This window comes from Emydura macquarii, unplaced genomic scaffold (assembly GCF_026122565.2).
Source record: "Emydura macquarii macquarii isolate MOO-44397 ecotype Brisbane River unplaced genomic scaffold, CSIRO-AGI_Emac_v2 contig_1119, whole genome shotgun sequence".
Taxonomy (NCBI): Eukaryota; Metazoa; Chordata; order Testudines; family Chelidae; genus Emydura; species Emydura macquarii.
In genome coordinates, this window is record NW_027131256.1 from 20,578,251 (window position 1) to 20,598,890 (window position 20,640).

The window sequence follows — 20,640 nt, forward strand, 5'->3', positions numbered from 1 at the left end:
CACATCATTGCTAGTAATTTGGTATACAGTACCAATTTTAGCTACCAGTTCAATCAACTATTGAATACAGTTTTACCTGTTGCCACTGATGAACAGGAAACTTTCACTGATGACTAAAGAGACATGACATCAATTTCTGCAGAATCTAAGCTTTAATTTTAATACATCCATTTCTAACCCTTAATGCTTGTGAAGGTAACTTTTCAAATATAAAATACATTTAAATCATACAAAGCGCCTCCATTTTGTCCTCCCAAGTTTACAGAGGGCAGCATTGTTGCTGCTCATAACTTTCTCTAGAAGCAGCAGAGCAGAGTTAACAAGACTATGGTCAATTTGACTGCTGATATTCAAATGAATAGACAACAGTGAAACTGACAAGGGATTGATAAGAAAGATGAGATCCCTGCACAGGGTTTAGTAGGAGGCTGGATTTCTCACCAGACACTGCCTCTGGACCCCACTGATGACTCCCATCCCATCATCCTTTACAATGGCCTTTAGCTAGTAGGATATGGTAACTTTTCAAGCCACGCCTTTCTCTTTTCAATGCTCTCTGGTGAACATTATACACTGCGGTAACTGAAGAGAGCTAGAGCTGCCTCCCTCAAGATTATGTTCCTTCAGCTGGCCAGTCGGTTTGTGGAAGAACCACCAAGATACATCTGTCCTTCCTTCAAGAGCTATGTTTGAGCCACAGCAGTGTTTCCAACTTTAGCTGGCATAGGAAACAACTACCAAACTTGGCCCTGGACTCAAGTATTGCCACTGCAAGTGAGTCACATCCCCATCTACACATCTCTCAGCTCTTTTCACGTGCACTCTTTCAGTGGATCTACTCCATGGGGTTAGGGGGGAGAGAAGAGGAGGGTATATCCTCATAGCAGCAGCTGGTAGTACCATTGCAGCCATATCAGCACTAACTGGCAACAGGGCTCAGCCATTTTTTACCACCATGTAAAGAAAATCTGATTTGCTACCAGATTCACATGACAACAGTAAAAATGCCTAAGCCCTGCTCATCCTAAGCACTTACACTACTGCTATCAACTGATGCAGCTGCACCACTGGTGGCAATTGTAATACAAGTTCTAGTGTTTCCTTGCACAAACAAGGTTTGTCTTTCCCCTTCTGATCCCAGGCTCCAGATGTACTATTACTTCACACTGTGCTTCACAAGTAGCAGTGTGAAACTAAGACAATATCAATTAGTTTCCCTGCTGCTGCTGATGATGATCAAGAAAGGAAGCCATCTTTGCTGAAGTAACAGATGCCTGATCCTCTATTACTCTCCTCACTCTCCAAATGCTCTTAACAGACAAAGGGGATTATGTCTGTACTGATCTTGCACATGCTTCCTTCCCACCCATCACGCTGCCTAATGGTCATGCCTATTTCTGAACTACACTCAGTTAACACAGAATCCTCCCAAAAGAAATTATTTTAATCGAGCGGGAGCCCATGTTCACACAACCTAAATGTCTACTTTTTCCACCCTACTTCCAGTTTGGTCCTCATTCTATGTTGTTAACATTTAGCACACAGAAACTTTGCACAATGTCTCTCTATCACTGCACAACTCATTTTTCAGTGCCACCTCTATACTTCCATTAACACAGACCATTTGTGTGCTCCTTCTTAGTTTTTAGGAACAACCTGCACTGTTTATCGCTCAGTCATATACAGCCCAGAACTTTCTATTCTCACAATCTCAAACAGACTTTATACCAACCGCATTAGTGCTACTTGTAACCTGCAGCAGCAACAGATTCAGATATGCTGGGGACAGAGAGACCTGCTGTCTTCATGGGGCTGAATAGTGAATAGAATTTTTACTTTGTAATTTTTCATCTGCATCTTTTTTTTTTATTCTAGTGCCCATATCTAAACTCTAGGCAGGTAAACGAGATCTGAATACACAGGCTATAATGACCTTCATAGAAGATTCTGTCTTCATCCTTCCTAGTTTCCAGGCAGCAATGCTTGGGGTGGTTTTTTTTTGTTTTGTTTTGTTTTTAAACTCTAAAGTCTAATCTATACTACAACAGTTTGCCAGTTTAACTATACCAGTATAATTAAACTATCAAAATCCTCCTATTGTAGAGTAAAACCAGGTCTACACTACAAAGTTTTATCAGTGTAGCTATGTCACTACAACAGTAACCCCTTCCCCCACCCCCGACCACTCCCCCCAACTTCCTTGTGGACACAGCTATACCAGCAAAGGAGTTCTTTTGCCAATAGATGATTTCATTCGAAGAGGGGATTTACCTATGCCAACAAAAGATATTCTTATGCCAGTATTAACAAAATCTCCATTAAGAGGCTTTGCGACTACAGCTACACCAATACAGCTGTATCAGCAAAGCCTTTGTAGTGTAGACTCATATTTATGTCAATATAAGAGTGCTATATCAATATAGAATATACTGGTTCTCCAACTGGCATAAAATATACTGGAATAAGTACTTTTAAAGTGATATATTACACCAATGGCTTTTTTATTTAGCATACCTATGTCGGCAAAACATTCCAGTGTAGACTTGCCCTGAGAGATGGTGGGAAAGCATTTCCAAATAGATGAGTTTTTATGTGTGCCCTATAATCAGACCAATATTGCCTCATTCCACAGATGAACCACCTCTGTTTTAACTCCAGATCCTATATGCCACAATTCGACTCTCTCATGGATATTCATCATATCTGACAGCTAAAGATAAACATGAGCAAGGATTTGCTCTCACTTTCCTTCTCTGTCTCTACAAGAGCAGTCACAACAGAATCAGCTCCTCACTCTCTCCACGTTCTAATTTTTCTTTTAAGTTTATTGCATCTCATTCACTGGGTGTCCATAGCCACCTTCTCAGATTCGATATTGGTTGCTTCTGGAAATCCTCCTCCCCTCCTTCCTTATCACAACAGGTAGAGTGTGTACAGTGAAGTCACTTAGGTCTAATCCCATCAAATGGAAGATGCTTGCTCAATTCAGTTCATACAGACAACTCTGCAGTGATAAACTGTAGAAGAAATCAACATTTCCTCCCTTTTTGGTCTGGCTTTCAATATACTTAGTTGGGTCTAATACACTAAAATTCCATTGGTCAAGTTAAACCAATAACCCAGTTGTTAACATATAAATGCATGTCAGCACAGAGGATTGTACTAGTTAAACTAAACCTTTTTGAAAAATGGCACAACTTCGGTGTTTAGATCAGACCTTAAAAGAAAAAAATTGGGAACAAGTCTAGCAAATGCTTCTCCTGTGATCATCATCATGCAACAGAGGAGACGGCAAGATAAAGAGGCCAAATTTTACACAATTGGCTCTGCTGCCTGCAAATGATAATAGGAAGAGTACAATCCAATGAAAAATTGAAGTACGAGGATGCACAAAACAGCAGAATACTAAAGGCTTGTCTACGTAGGAAGTTATAACAATATAATTATACCACTATAACTCCGTGTGTGTACAAAACCTTGCAGCGGCACTAGGGGGATTCTTGAACTGGACAGCAAGAAAGTAGTATTAGGAGTGTCAAGACAGCACTGAAGAAACTCTTGGGAGGGGCGAGATAACAAGTCTGTGCTCTGTATCCTTTCACAACCTCAACAATACTTGGATTGCTGTCACTTCAGGCAATCCTTGTCTACTTGAATTATGAAGGGGTCCCAACTATTCTCTCTCCACGTTTGTAACTTACTTGGACATCCCTTTGGTCCGAAATAGCCCAAACTTGCCAACATTTAGGGTACAATGCAAAACTCCTACTTTCTCAAACTTATAGGGAAGGTTTAAAGGGGTGACTGTTTGATTTTTAATTTTATAACCTTACTGCCTTTTAATGAGAGTGATGATCAAGGGTAAGTTTTCTGTTTTAATCTTTTAAATATACAAGCCAGAAAAACATGTATAAATGCCTATGACTCTGGTGACAAATTCAGTAGAAAAGCCTATAAATAAAAATAAATACTTGATCCTGCAGTGAAGTCATAATACTAAATTTGTGACATCACAATTGTCTCCTTAACAACTAATAACTCTCAACACAATATAATGTCTTCACTGCAGAATCAAGAAGCAGCTGGGCTGCAATGGGAAAATGTTCTTATTCAAAACACAATCTTCAACAAAACCAGGGAACATAGGATATTACTGAAGGTAAGTTGCCTTTTGTATAGCTCCTATTTCATTTGCTCAGTGTGAGACTCCTTTTAAATGCTCAATCATATATAAAAGGCCTGTTGAAGTGTATATACACATTTGTTGTACAGTGAAGAATGGTCTAATAAAAAAAATGAAGATTTTCCTAGAGTGAAAGTGTTTTAAAGAGCACACCTGTTGAACTTTAATAAAAATAGAAAAGAATAATTCTACTTACACTTTGCTCCTGAGGAAGCCAACAGAGTCATGTTTTCAAAAGTACCCTAGAAGACTTGAATGTTAGATGCAAGAACGTCAAAAAAACCTCCTCCGGCTTTTGGGTATTTCAACACATTCAACGGATGAAATGTCAAGTTATGATTCCCACATAACATGTGTTCCATGTTCAGAGCTCATAATCCTTTGTTTAGGTGGACCATGGCAGGACCCTCACATATCAGGCAAGTTTTCAAAAAGCACTCTCCTAGCGCAATACATTGCATATGCAAGGTTATGAGAACTGCCCAAGAATAATTCTCATCTACACAAGTACCAAAATCTGCTTTCTGAGTACAACCACTTCCTATGCCACATGTAAAATACCTGCTACCAGCAGTTTCTCACATTTACACACACTGAAGTGTGTTCATATAAAAGTGAGAATTAGTCTGTCTGAATCACACTTAGAGGGCTGGCTTGGACTGAGTGATATTTAGTAGTGCTAGTCACAATTAAGTTTATGATCAGAGGAACATATTAGTTTTTTTACACACACACACACACACACACACACACACACACACACACACACACACACACACACACACACACACCCCCGAGGGTGGATAAAAATCAATCATTTTTTTTAAAAGAATCAAAAAATCAGATTTTATTTAAATCAGATTTTTTTTATTTTTTTTTTAAATCAATAAAATACTAATTTTCTCTCTTTTAAGAAATAAGTTACAATTAAATCTCATCACAAACATGCTAAACCTACACTTACAGTCTCAAAAATGAATTAATGGCTCTACTCTGTCCAGCCTAACTACCAGCTCTTGCTTCTTGAAAGTTCTGGGCTTTCAGTTTCTGTTTCTCAGCAGACTAAAGTCACATGTGCAAAGAAAGACACAGGCTGGATAGAATTGTTGTTCTGTGCTTATGTGGTGGTGGAGCTGGGCCAAGCAAGATAGAGTTGTTAGTTAAGACACTCTCTTAAAGACAGAGACAAAGGATGAAGGCAGAGTAGAAAGGAATAGTGGAGTGGATTGGAAAGAAAAAGGGAAGACATTATTCAGTATACACACAGCTTCTTATATTCCCCCACACCTTTGCCACAGAAAAACTGTCATGGCTTCTGGGCGTAAGAGAAACCTAGAGTTGCCAGTTGCCATTTTTTAATTTTGTTTCAGGATTCCATTTAAGCATAAGAGACTCTGACTGTGACTGTCTATCTGCAACAACTTCAGAGTCATCCGCTGGTGCTTTTAGCAGCAGTGCTGCAACTAAACGTATTTCAGACAAAGTAATAGCAAGCAAAAGATTTCAATCATCCAGTAAAACCACCACCATGGATGGGTTTGTAGTAAGGACCAGCAAATACCAACAAGACACCAGGGATGAAAAGATTGCTCGGTTTATTTATGCCACAAATTCTCCTTTCCGCATTATTAACAATAATAAACACTTCATTGACATGGTTGGGTCCTTGCGACCAGGCTACACTCCACCTGGTAGAGCAGACATTGGTGGAAGGTTGCTAGATACAGTGTATGAGAAGGAACTTGAACATGTGCAAGAAATACTGAGGGGAAATTTGCCAGTTTAAGCCTTGATAGGTGGAGCAATGTACACAATGATCCAGTAATATGTGCCTGTGTGACAATAGAAGATGGGGTTGCATAGCTTTCAGAAACAATAGATACATTTAAAAGAAGTGGCAGTGAAAGCTGTAATAAACTGTGAATAAAAATTCAACTGTCATGTGTGCAGTTTTGTCACAGACAATGCTGCAAACGTGGCAAAGATGAGAAGATACTTAGAAGACGAAACGGAAGGATGCTCCTTAATAACATATGGCTGCAGTGCCCATTTAATGCATCTTTTAGCCAAAGACTTAAGTACGTCTTCTCCAGGAATAAAAGAAAATGTTGTTGAAGTCGCAAAATACTTCTGTAACAACAATTTTGCTTCAGCTTCACTGAAGAGAGCAGGAGGATCCAAACTAATTCTTCCTCAAGATATTGGATGGAATTCTGTGGTTGACTGTTTTGAACAATTTATTAAGAACTGGCCTATTCTCATAAAACTTTGTGAAGAAAACTGTGATAAAATAGATGGAAGTATCTCATCCAAAGTATCTAACATCAGATTAAAGAGGAATGTAGAAGATATGCTCAGTATACTGAAGCCTATATCCATAGCCTTAAACAAACTTCAGAGAAATTGTTGCTGCGGTGCTGATGCTGTCAAAATTTGGAAGGCACTTCAAGAGACATTGAAGAAAGACATACCACACCAGAAAGTTAAACTGCAGGCAATAAAGAAGCAAATGGATCAAGCACTAACTCCACCTCATTTTCTTGCAAACATTCTTGACCACAGATATAAAGGTAGATGCCTAACTTCTGATGATGATGATGCTGCCATGGCATGGGCATCTCAAAATCACTCCTCAGTTATACGAGTCATAATAAATTTGAGGGCTGGAGCGGAACCATTTAAGCAGTACATATTTACTGATGATGTTTTGAACAAAGTCACTCCCTTGAATTGGTGGAAATCATTAGCGAGGCACCTTGAAACAGAGTTCCTTCAGCTGCTGAGCCAACTTTTCACAGCAGTAGCTTCCTCTGCAGGCACAGACAGAATATTTTCATCGTTTGGTATTATTCACTCAAAGCTAAGAAATCGACTGGGAGTTCAAAAAGCAGGAAAACTCGTATTTCTGTTTCAGTCTATGAATAAAAATGACAGTGGGAGTGGGGAAGATAAGAGCTAGTTGTAGAAGTTTTAAGGACAGCGTATGTTTAGTGTTGTGATGACTTGTCTGTTAGAGTTAATAAAATTTGGGGGAAAATAGAGCTTAAGGACAGCCGTCAGCCAGCAACTCAGAAGACTGCTGCAATTGCAAATCTGAAATATTTATTTAACATTTAAGATTTAGTTTAATAAATTATAAGTGCATTGTGTTTGTGTGAGATTTAGTTCTTACCATTCCTAATGTACTGCTGCTGCATCTGCAGTTTGACACAGGTAATGAGTATTATGTACTATTTCCTAAATTAATAAAGATCAAGTTAACTAAAAAATTAAAGTATACCCTCCCAGATGTTGTAAAATACTGTAGTGAGTTGTAAATTAACATGTTTTAGTGATCAGATCTGCATCATTGTTTAAGAAATATGTGAAGTCGTATCAGGGGGAAACTTGATTTAAATCAATGATTTTCTCTTGGTAAATCACCTTGATTTAAATCAATCCATGCTGACACACACTGACACACACACACACACACACAAAACCAAAATCATATTTGATATTGTAATCACAGATGTCTGCTGATCCTCGTCATTTATTACATGGCTCATAAAGGGAAAGCACCGAAAATAAAGGATGTCAGATGTTCGTCTGCTCATAAACAATTCAGGGTGTGTATCAAAGTTAAATTGAATAAATGAGACCCTACATTTTTCAACAAGTGTCAGGACGTGGAATCTCTGTGGCTTTTGCCTACACCTATGTAATCCCTGGATTTTAAATAGTAGCATCACAGAACTGAAATATTTTTAAACAATTTTTAACAGATTTCACTACATGATATCCTTTTTTGTAAAGTGCTTTGAGACCTACTGATGAAAAGTGCTATATAAGACTATTATTACAGCAGTGGTTCACAACGATCCAAGGATTACTTCTGAGCCAAGGAACATTTCCAGGCAGTTACAGATATTAAACTATTGTGACCAAATCATTTAAAGTATTCAAGCAGTAATGTTTCCTCCTAGGTCAGATCAGATTTCCAGAGGCTATTTACCAATTCAACTAAAAAAAACCCCAAAATACCACCCAAAAAGCCATCTCTCTACACCCTGCATTATACCTGTATCAGCCACGTCAACTGTGATCAACTTTACTGACTGCACCAAAACTGGAGGACAGAACCAAACTCTAAAGCATTGGTTCTCAAACTGGGGGTCATGAGCTGTGAGCCCCGACCCTGGCCAGATGCAGTGCGGTGAGCCTCCCTGCTTCCTTCTGGTGGAGGAACATGGAGGGAGGGGGTGATACACAAATACTGCTCACCCCCCTCTAACAGTCCTCCACGCCCGGGGGTGGTCAGGAGCAACACCAGGGCTTCCTGCACCCAGGTCACTTTCCCCACCTGGGCAGCAGTGTGAGGCGAGCATAAAGAACTGCTGCTCTCTGCCCTCCCCATAAAAGCAGCTCAAATGAGGAACGTGACCTGCATTCAGGGAGCCCCGAGGTTCCTCTTCGCTCCCCCCATCACAGCCCACTAGGGGTGCACAGAGAAGCAGCTTTTGAGGTGGAAACAAGCAGCAACATGAACCGCTCCATGCATACAGGTCTGTTTCCCCCACGTGGGCGCAGGAGGGGGTTGCAGGGGTTAGGGGTGAAGAGGGCACAGTGCAAGGGGTAGAGGCAAAGAGGGAATGGGGAGCTCATGGGGCCAGGGCCAGGCGCCAATGGGACTAGCAAGTCACACCAAGAGGCTTGCTATGTGAAAGGGGTCACCAATACAAAATGTTTGACAACCACTGCTCTAAAGCAACCGGAACACTCAGCCTACACTATTCTTATGAATGGAAACACTCTTTATATCCTGTCATGGGTGTAATACTACACATATTTGGGACAAAAGAGCTAAAGCACAGTGTTTGGAGGACATAGGTGATAGCCAAGGAGCTGCGTCCCACTACTTTCAAGCTTGCTTTCATTTTTACATTCAACACTTTGCAAGCACTTCACGTAACCAAGTATTTCATATAACCAAGCACTACAGCCATTGCAAGGAAAGTGTCCTCATGAAAATCTCTAGTTTAAGAAGTGGTCCACAATATGAAAAGTATTTAAGAACCACTTGACTATAGATTCTAGGAAAATGGCTGAAATGGTTCCCCACCTCACACACACACACTCAGTGAAGGTAAAATAGTAAATATATCTTCCAAGTATTTCTTGCAGTTACTGACTCTGAAATGGAAGACCTGCTTGGTGGTGAGAACACACATTTTGAAGTATATTTGTACATACTGCCAAAGGGACAGAAAATGCAGCTGCCATAATCCAAGAAAGATGAGAAAAGTTGAAGTGGCATAGTCTCCCAATAAGAGAAAACACACTTTAAAACGTAAGACTTAGTAAATTATGGATTACTCAAACATGTAGTTTATAATGTTACATATCAGAGGTACAATTAACTCCACTCGCCCTCCCTCCCAAATTTCATATGCACAGGATTAACTGGGAGTTCTTGGAATTAAAAATGTATGTATATTGCAATTAGTAGATCTAGTTACAAAGCAATACACCATTTCCGTGCCAAGGAACCAGTCCGATAGCCTTAGATCAGCATCTCAAAGGACAGTGAAGAGGTTTTAGCAGGCCTACATTTCATTTTCACATCTGAATGAGTAGGACAGACTAAGCAGGCAAAGGATTCCCTTAATCAACAAGCACTATGGAATTTTTCTCACAGTGCATGGGGAAATATATTGGTCATCCTCATCAGAGGGAGGGGAGCACTGATTTCCCATCCCCCTGGCTGCAGAAGCGAGCCACTGCCTAGGGACCCAGGTAGAGCTCAGGGGGCTACAGGACATGTGCAGTTTCCCTGTTGCAGTCAGGGGGACAGGAAAACAGCAGGGAGGCAGCCTCCGCGCTGAACTCCTTCTGTCTGGCTGCAGTGTGATGGGGGGAGGGGAGGCTGCTGATGGGAGCAGCCAGGACCCATCATGCTTGAGGAAGGACAGGACTCTAAAAATCAGTGCCTTCTGGTTAGCTGCCAGGCCATGTGCTTCAGTGTGTAGTGACAGTCACTCATCTACACTAGTGCTTTGTCTGTGAGTGTGACACATACCGAGAGTAATTTATAGGTATAAAATAGTAAATGTAAAAATGAGCACAGTAGCATCAAAATGTTTACTTTAAATATGCAGTGATTTGTAGTCCTTAATGGTGTGTATGTCGATACATTTTTTATGAGTTGATAGATTAGTGGCCCTTCAGGGTTGTAAAAATGATATCTGTGGCCCTTGAGCCAAAAAGGTTGGGAATCATTGTTAGACATTCCCCCAATTTTTTCCTCTGACTGACACAACAAGTTTCAAGCAGATTGGTTTAAATCTGACTAAGTTAGAAAAAGCTTACTGGTTCCAAATCATGCTTACAACACTAATAAACAACTTAACAACTTAAAGACTACCATTCTACAAGTTGTAAGACAAGATGGGTCATTCTGGCCTTCATAAAACTAATTCCTTCTGTTGCTACAAAATCTACTGCCCATAACTATTCAAAACTTGAATTCACAGCCAGAAAAAATATTTATCATTTACTTGGACCTACACTTAATAATCTTTAGTGTAAAAGTATTTATATTAAATCAAGTTGCAAGACCAATATCTAAATCCTATCTGCAGTTTTAATTACCATGTTGAAAACATGACGAATGTAGTTCTCCGACATGGAGAAATCATGTTTTAGTCAGATTCCCAAATAGAGTTATGAGACAGGACTTTAGTAGGGATTTAGTACAATTCCAAAACATAGTTCAGCCCCAACTACACAGCGCTACTGTATGGTAATTAGGTTCCACAACACTGCAAACTGTGAGAAAGTTCTCACCTCTCAGTGCTAGTCATTTTAGTCAATCTGAAGACACAAAGGAAGTGCATCATTTTACAGTATCAAGGTTATCTTCACAATTAGAAGAAAAACAGCTTTAAATACTTATAGTCTAGAATTGTGCTAAGCCCTGCTCAAGTCCTATATTGTACCACAATTCTAGAACATACTTAAAACCCACAGAGCCCTTTCATGGAACTAGATGCATGGATCTTGACGCTCCACCAGTGGGATGGAAGCAGCAATGGTGATTGAACCCTTCCCCCACATATCTACCTCTTCATAGGGCTGGAGACCTTTCCAGAGCAGGAAATGGAGCTCTACCCCTTGAACCTCCTTTTCAGGGTAGGTAAGAAACAGTGGGGGGAGAAGGAGAAGCACTGCAATTCTTCCATGGAGTTGAAGATGGGCAGGGTGGGGGAGAAATGTCTTCCTCCTTGGACCCCGACAGAGAGTCGATGAGCACTAAGCAGTAGAAGATGAAGACTAACATTCCAGGACCCATACACGGGGTGCAGGGGTGCACTGGGAATAGGCTGGAAGTGGAGGCATGAGTGGCAGAAATGCCACTTTCTGCTTCAAGTATAAGGCACAGTTCCTTGATCTGCCTTCTCTAACAAACCATATACATTTTAAAAATCCTACCAAAACAAGACATTCCTCTACATTCCTGGGGAGAAGAGGAGACAACAAACATGTGACAAATGTATAGTCACACTGCTTAATACACTACTGGAACATGCTCAGATATTACAGTGATAAGCACAGTATAAGAACCTACACAGAACAGAATTTCTGTTGTCCAGTCTGAGGGGAATGTGCATATGCACAATCTACAATACACTGCATGTTGCTCCCACTTGTGTGGGTTTAGAAGCCAGGAAGACATGGTCAGAAAAATTAATTAAGTGAGGGGACTTGGAGGTATATTTTTCAAGACTGATCTTACTCAGTCTGGTGAACACTGCCGAGACTTCAAGTTGACCGTGTTCCTTATGCTGTCTCCCCTCTAGCCTGTTTTGGAGAGAGGAATCTCTGCAGCCAGGCCACAGACAGTTTCAACCATCATGTCATCTAATCCTCCTCTGGGTAGGATCTGATATGTGGTGGTTTAATATGGAGGCAGTCAATCTTATTTACTCTACTCTAATGCAGATGGAGCTGCACCAAACAGTACTGCAAGACTGGGTTGGGTTTTTGTTTTTGTTTAAAAAGGGCTAGTGTATACTCAACCTAACTGACTTGCCCAAAGCCATAAAGAGACACGGTGTGGGGAAATGGCATTAGAAATCAGAGGGTCCTGGCTGCAAACCAGTATTAAGTACATAAAGGCTTAGATTCTGAAGAATCCTGAAAGATGGACCTAAATCTCAGAATTCCAAGATTTCTCATCACAAACTGTCTAAAACAACCACACTGACAGAAGAAGTGTGATAACAAGCCAACGATAGTTGAGGCTCAAACTTCAGTATAAGGATGACTGAAACTACTGGTAAACTCCATTAGTTCATTTATATTCCCTTGAGATATTCAAATAGTTATACAAGTTTAAGTTGTGCACTTCAAGACTAATGTAAAATTCACGAAGATGGAACTGAAATAAGATGCTCCACAGACTAGTCCCACATTTTTAAATGGTCTAGGCTTCTTTCCATACCAAGAAAAGAGCTCTTGTAAGAAACATAGACATAGAAGGGAAAAGAGGGGCTAGCAGTATTTGCAGTGAAGTTGTTTGCTGGCACCATCAAGCTGTGTGCTGTTCTTCATATACCCCAAAGAGTCTTAAAAAATAGAGTTCAATTATTTTTCTATAGTTTCAGCCTCCATAAGAAATAGACAAATTAAAATGAAAATGATACCCATATTGGTGATAAAGATCAGCAGGTTAAGAAATAGAATTGTGACTAAAATACATTTTGCAAGGCACCTTTCCAATAGGATTCCTGGAATAAGCTTAAATCATATTTCTTATTCAAGAGATAATTAACTAATACAGAAATGACTAATTCATGAGATGACTGAGTCATTTCTACCATTATCACATGCTCTGCCCCTTGACAAAATCCAAGTTGTACAAACCTGCTACTTTGCACTAGCATGGTCAGGCACAAATTAGTAAATCCCATGTTATTTTCAAATAAAACAATCATCAGAGGAACAAATGGTGAGACAGTTTGTCACAAAGAGGACAGTGCCTCTTAATAGCCATTCAACCTCAGAAAGAAGCAAAATTAGGATGTCTCCAACCACAATGAACAGGATTTTGTGCATTTTAAAAAAATCTGATTACCATGCTTATCATTTCAATGTATTCTGTATATAGCCTTCTTCTCCAAAACACTGTTTTAACCCCTACAGTGTAAATTTGGTGATTTCAAAATAAAATTAAAAAACCTTAACTACTTAATACACATTACAATTAGGTAAATTCAAATTCCAACAAAAATACATGATATGTGAAACCTTTAATGGTGATGCATGATTTATAGATTTACATGGTCACTCTTGGAAATAGATTAAATGCAGCAAGCTAGTTGGCAACTCCAACAATTTGAAATCTAGTCAGTTTTAAAGAAACAGATACTAACTACACCTGTCTGAGTTCCCCAGCCAATCTGTCATTTTTACAATCTCATTTTCTTTTTTATTAAAAAAAGGTCTCTCTCTCCAATTTGCTGCGTGAAAGACCTTCACACACAGGAAGCCAATTAGGGCCCTGTCTACATCAGACCTTTTTTCATAAAGATTCCTGCCACTGGTAGCGTAGTGCGACCAAGGTGCCACTAAAGATGCATCTTTGAACTGCTGTTTTGTCTAACCCTACCTAAAACAGGTCTACAAATTAGACTGTAGTTAAAAATTCTGACAGCCACCAGCACCTTATTCACACTAGTACTCTCATTACTGCTACCATTGGTGGAGATGCACAAGGAGTATCAATGGTGAGACTTAAGAAAAGAGTTTAGTGTTTACATAGCTTAACTGACTATATCCAGGGAAAATTATGAAGCTGATTATACAGAAAATGTAGTCAGATACACAAAGTAAACAAACTGAAAAAACAGTAAGATTTTTCTTAAAATTCTCAGTTCATACATTTTAGGGGAAGACAAATGTTAAAAGGCCAAAAATCTTCCATACAAAAATGTCATTTCTCATTTGATGGTCTCCCGTCAAACAGAAAGGCAAAAATTCTGCTACAAACATCTAGTAATAAAACTTGGCACTTACATAGCACTTTAATCTTCAAAGCACTGTACAAAACATTAACTAATTATCCTCTCCCCACCTCTGCAAGAACCCTGTGAGACTGGTATTTATTATCCCCATTTTACAGATGTAGCCTAAGGTCACATAGTGAGTCAAATCAGTGACAGAACCAGGAAGGGAACTCAGGAATTCCTGGATCCCTGCCTACTGCTTAATAACTAGACAGTGTTGCTTAGTAGCCTCAGTCAAATTATTAATACAAGTAGCCATAAGTAATTCATAAACTTCCCCTTTCCCACAAGGAGTCTGTAATGTGCTAATAAAGACCTACTTAAAAATAATCTGACAAACTTAGACATTTGCTGACTCCAATTCTATTAGTTAGTTGTGCAGTCTGCAGAAGGTAGGGAAAAGAATTAACACAGAAATTTTAAGTATTTTCTCTCTACTAATAGAAAAGATGAAATGTAATGGTCTGTGAGGCTCTTATTCTCAGAGCTTAATAAACAATGCACCCAACTGCGAAAAGGAAAAAAAATCACAATTACAGAACTTCCTTTAATTAGCAGCTGTGGAATTCAGACAGGTTCCAAGTGACGTATAACTAATCTACAAACATACAGTGAAAGATTACAGGACAAGATTAAATGTATGTGATTCCCTCCCCATTTCTACTGCTGTACTCAATGTGATGCGAGCCCACATTTGGGCTGCAATGTATTGCAACATATCACAATAGGAATATGGTGAGAAAAATTATTAATACAGAAGAGAATCTCTGCAGTTTTAAGCAGCCAGTACTGTAAGTCCATACAATGACATAAGATTCACTGGATACCAGCTCTGTGCACAGAGCAAGTAATATCAAGTTTGGAGCAATCAATTTAAGCTTCACTTTGCTTAAAGGTTCAATCCTGCTTTTATTAATAGTATAAATGGCACTCACTGCTATTACACTGATTAGAAAAACGCATCTCCTACAAACCTGTGTCATTTATAAGGACCAGGACTATGACTGCTTCTCTCAAAATGGTATGGTTTTAGTTATTTTCAAGTAATTGAGTATGCTTAATTGGTGGCTGTCTGACATGGCAAAAAATGCATCCTGGTGTAAGATTTATTTTTAGAAAGTAGAATGAACTACGGTAGAATGTGACAAAAATTATAAATACTAAATTTGCATGGTAAGTATTGTAAATTCTTTTTAAAGACCTTGACGTTCACAACGGAATCAGGACTTAGCGAAAGGGAGTGAAAAATTATCACTTCCCACAAACTACATCTCGCGCATATTACACTGGGAATGCCAAATTTTGTTAAGGCTATGCATGTTAAAGATCAGCCCACTAAAGAGGGCAACCAATTACTGCAAATTTCTCAGAAAACTGGGCAAGAAAAGAGGGGGAAAAAATCAAGGAAGAATGAAAGGCCTATGGAAAGGGTGAACAATATTCCATTTCTTTAACAGGAAAAGGTATGATGACAGATCATAACAAAAATTAAAATTCAGATACCCTATGCCATCAAACTTTTCTGCACATTTAAACTTGTGTCAGATAAGAACTACACTAGAATGGGCTACTCTGTTTAAATGCAAATATGGCAATTCTAATTGGACCATCATGCTTTAAGTGATGATGATGCTTCAAAAATCTCATTTTCTAAATAAAGTAGCCATCAATCATCAAGACCTTGACTACAACCAGGAACTATACTATCTTTATGTAATATTCTGGTAGATTCCCACACAACAAGCACAGAATAAGCGGGTGCTAAACCAGGCTTAACAGCCAGAGATCAGATTTGAAAATTGCATCAACTTTCCCATATATTCACACCAGGTTAAGCAGTGATAGACATCAGCACCACTACTCAACAAGGAAAGTGTCCAGAATCTAATCATTTGCTTCCTAAAAACTTCAGATTTGTTTGAATTATGACTATAAGAAGGGGTTTTAAAAATGCAGTCACTAATGGCAAGAGGAAAGCTTTCTCTGGAGAGGTTGGAGGTCCAAAAGATTTTTTTCCTTTAATTTAAAAAGTAAATAAGCTTCTAGCTTTTTTAATTGCAAATATAACCTTCCAAATGTGAACTAATACAGTCTTGAGTCTGCAGAGAGGAGCAGCAGTTATTGCCATTGTTTCACAGCTCTCCTAACTAGTAAAGTAAAATTAACAAGCCTATAGTCAGTTTCACTGGTGAAAGTCTGAGCTGCTCTTGGTAGGTGAAACTGTCAAAAATGGTGTCAGTTTCACTCTCCTCTTTATCCCTCCAGAATTTTCTGGCTTTCTGGGGGAGAAAAATTCCTTGCTTCTTCCATCACATGGAAAAACAGATTTAACTTTCAAGTTTATCAGACATCTACTAACCAGAGACTGATATGAAAGATGGAGCCTCACTCAAGAGCCACTGAACGCAACCTGACAGAAATTGCAGTTGGCCGGAAAAACAGGCTTCTCACTTAGATGTTGCTCCTGCGCTTCACTGGTGGAGCCACCCTCCATTCTGAACTGTATCATGTGGGAGGGTTCAGTAAAATTTTAAACCATAACAATAAGTATACAACATCAGATTGAGATGTGTAGATTTGTTTTAGCATGTAAATGGAAGAATACTGGGTTCATAAACCCCAGATCAGGCATTTGACAGTACAAGGCCAGAGTCCAGCAATCCATCCTTTAAGAATTACTAAATTGTCAGAATCAAATTTTTGTTTGCAAGATGTGATGTACATTTTTATCATCTTGGATAAAATATCTACAGCCTCAGCGGTGGTTAAATTGCTGCTATAAATGAAATTGTCCTCAGACAAATGGTTTCTCTATGAGAAGGTTTCACTGCTACACCTCACCCCAGGTCAATAAATCAAATTAACTGCACCTTGTCCTCTGGCCGGTGACATCATCAGCTTGACCACATATTGCAAAGCGAGTACAAAAACATATGCTATTTAAGGCATGAAATCATATTACTGCTTTTTGTCCAGCCAACCTCATGCTACTGGTCTGTGAAGCAGTCAGTCACCTGAACAGTCTCATTATAGCATCTACAGATCTTTTCTTGCAGTATTCAAGGCCTGCTTTTACCAAGGATGAGGAAAAAAACAATAAGCAGTGACTGATTATTTTAAAATTAAAATGTTTTTCATTAACTGAAATATAATATTTTATAACAAATTAACCTTAAAAACAAACTTCACAAAACATGCTGACTGCACTCTTACACAAACTCTTCTTAGCCATGCTTCAAAGATGTTTACATGTTAATTTGATATGGCTACTTGTAGGATACTCTTCTGTCTGGTCCTTTTCCTCCACAGGCTGAAAACAATGGTCACTAACGAGAAACCACACCGTTTTATCAACAATAATGCTACATTAAAATAAAATTACTCCATTACCTCCCTTTTTAAAAGGATTCCATTTTGCTTGTTGTCAGTTGCCTTGTGTGTGGCTATAACAGAGTTAGCCCTGACAATTTGAGGAAAATATTTTTCAATTTTCACTCAGCCAGCTATGGCACACAAACACAGAAAACTTATCTTGTTTTTGTTTTCTATACCATGTACTGACTCTAGGAAGCTTAGTCAACCTTGAAAGCCAAATTTCAATTAAAAATAACTCAAAGGGCCAGGGACATCAATAAAAGCATCAAACACACAGGACTGCTATACAGCATCCACATTTTAAACATTAAGCAAAAAAAGGCTTATTTTATTTAATGTTGTATGAGCTAGCGTTACAAAATTAAAAATTCAAGATTAGCATCTGTGTATTAAATCTAGTTTGTATTTGGGGTAGCAGGGTGGCTGTTAGATTTTGAAAGTGTTCTGCAGATTTCACAGCTCCAAGAAGTGTAAATTAAAAGCAATTCCTTTTTTTTAAAAAGTAAATCGTGGACAAAGGGATGAAAAATGTCCAATACATACTGAGAAGCAGTTATGAAAGGGGCAGTTTTACAGTCTTGTGTTGCTATAAATTAAAAATAAGCCCCTTATTTAAAAGACATGCGTGTGAGAGAAGCTGTGGGCAGTACTGATGCTGCTCAGTCCCCAGGAGGGTTTTGCTTTTGCTGGCGGGGGTGGGGTGGGGGGTCATTTTGGTTATTAGTAAATAAATCAAGCAGCAGAGAGTGAGGCCTAGGCGTCTGCCAGAGGAGCCAGGGCCTACCTCTCCCTCTCCCCCTCCCTCACCTCCCCACACAGCCTGGGTTTGATCTCTGGGCCCTGTGGGTTGCCAAGAAAATTTTTAAAAAGTGAGAGAGCGAGAAAGAAGAATCATATTGAACCACAAAAGCACATGGGGCGAATGTAAAATATAAACACGGCTTTGGGCTCTGAGTGGCTGTTATTAAAGGTCTGAATTACTAAACATGAGAGGCGGGGAAAGCCAGGCGGCCATTTCAATAATATAAACCTCCCCGAATTAGACATTATTCAAATGAGAGCCAGAGAGAGAGGGAGAGCGAGCCCGGCCCCGCATCCCTGGCAGCCAGCCTGTCACCCCGTGCACCCCACACGGGGCGGGGGGGCCATCAGAGCATCGCTGTTAAGACACCCCCAGGGACCTATGCCGGGGCGCTCCCCACTGCTCTGCTCGCTCTCCCTCACTCCTCGGAAAGCGGGGGATGCGGGCGGGGGGCAAAGATGTCAGGGCACCCCAGCCCCCCCCGCGTACCAGAGACCCCCCCGCAGCCCCTCGCCACCGGGGAGACACCCCCAAAGAAGAGTCGAGCGGGGTCTAGGCACCTTGGCTGTGTGGGGCGGAGGAAGCCCCCGCCAAGCTCCCCTAGGCGCTCCGCACCCAGCCCCCCCGCTACAGGCAGGCCTCGGGTGCTGGGGAAATAACGCTGCCACGGGGGGGGAAGAAGGACGGGAGAAGCCACCCCACCCCCAAAACCCCGCTCCGCGGAGCAACAGCCCAGGGGCCCCGGCCCCACTCGGAAGGGGGGGCGGGGTGCTTCCCCCCCCAGCCCCGGACTCTGGTGTGTGTCCCCCCCCAAGCTCCCTGCCCGAGCCGGGCCCGCTCCACCAGGACGCTGTACAGCGGCATTTATTGTAGGCGTGCGGGCGCTGCCGGCCTGGCCCGGCGGCCTCGGGCCGGGTTCGGGGGCGGGGAGGCGCCCCCTTGCCCCCCGCGCCCCTGTGTGTGTCTCCCGCACGGGGAGGCTGCCGCCGCCCCCGCTCCCCCCTGTGCCGTTAATTATAATAATCCGGAGTACTAATAAATTATGCTAAGCGGGGCGGGCGGGCGGCGGGGGGGCCGCGCGCGCGAGTATGAATATGAATATGTAAAACGCAGTAATGATTACCTGCCGCCGCCACCGCCGCCGCCGAACTCTCATCTTGACTCGCAGCTCCTCCGTCCGCCATTTTGAATATTTTAACCAAAATCGGCCGCCCGATAAACCCTCCCTCGCTCCCTGCCCCCCCGCCCCACTCGCGCAGCCGCCGTCTCCCCTCCCCCTCTCCTCCGCCCTCACCCCAGCACACGGCTTTTGCGCCTGCGCGCTCTGGGCCCCCTTCCCACCCTCCCAGGTGCTCGCTCTGCGCATGCGCCACCTTCCCTCCCTTTGAGCTAGCCCATTACTCCCGTACCCCCCCCACACACAGCATTCACCCTGCCCGCACCTCTGCGCATGCGCCACTTGCCCTGCCATTCACCTCTGCCCCAGCCTGCGTTAACATGTAAATGGTCTCGATGCGCGCGCCACTTTGTTGCCCATCTCTCCGCTGGAGAGTGTGCGCTTGCGCAGTGCGAGCGATGATTGGCTGGGGAGGGAGCGGGGGGGAGGATTGCACCTTGCTGGTTCTGTTCCTTGTGTGCTTGTGGGGACTCATTCCAGCTCGGGTGCAGGGCCGGCCCCCTCCCCCCAGCGGAAATGTATTGTGCCACTGACACGTTGGCGTATGATTGATTGTATTGCTGTGTGATGGGACTGATCACTTCTGGATGTTTAGGGCGGGGTCAAGGGGATTAAAGCCATGCCAATCATATTTCCATCTAGGAGTGGATGTGAAGGACAAGGTGCATGACCAGACCGACAGCGAGGCAAGCCAGGTGAGGGGGGCACACTGGTCCCTATCACCTAAGGCATGAGCACACAGCCCATAGAGCCACAGCCACCTGCATATGGCTGTTTTACAATGCTTTGTGACTTCTGAAAATATACAAAAATAAAAGGAGACCCCTTGTCCTCACGCAGAGTTTGCTGCAAGTGTGAGGCGGGCCAAAGCGGATTAAAAATCCCATGAACACCAGACACGTTAAAAGAAGAAATGCCTGCAGCACATTCTTGTATAGTTTTGGATAACTATTTTACTGCCAGCAAGCTGCTGGGGAATAGCATAAATAGGTAATCACAGTAGTAAAATAGATAACCCTACATGAAAACATCTTTAAATACAATAGTTAGACTGAAA

General features: G+C 41.4%; 1 protein-coding gene across 3 annotated transcripts in view; it reads right to left on the bottom strand.

The window, feature by feature from the left end:
- Positions 1-19,401, bottom strand: part of POU2F1 (POU class 2 homeobox 1) — a 186,410-nt gene extending 167,009 nt beyond the window's left edge. For all 3 annotated transcript variants that reach the window (XM_067546284.1, XM_067546285.1, XM_067546283.1), the window contains exon 1: positions 18,967-19,401. The gene's annotated coding sequence lies outside the window, so the exon portion shown is untranslated. The remainder of the gene's footprint in view (positions 1-18,966) is intronic.
- Between the last annotated feature and the right edge of the window lie 1,239 nt (positions 19,402-20,640).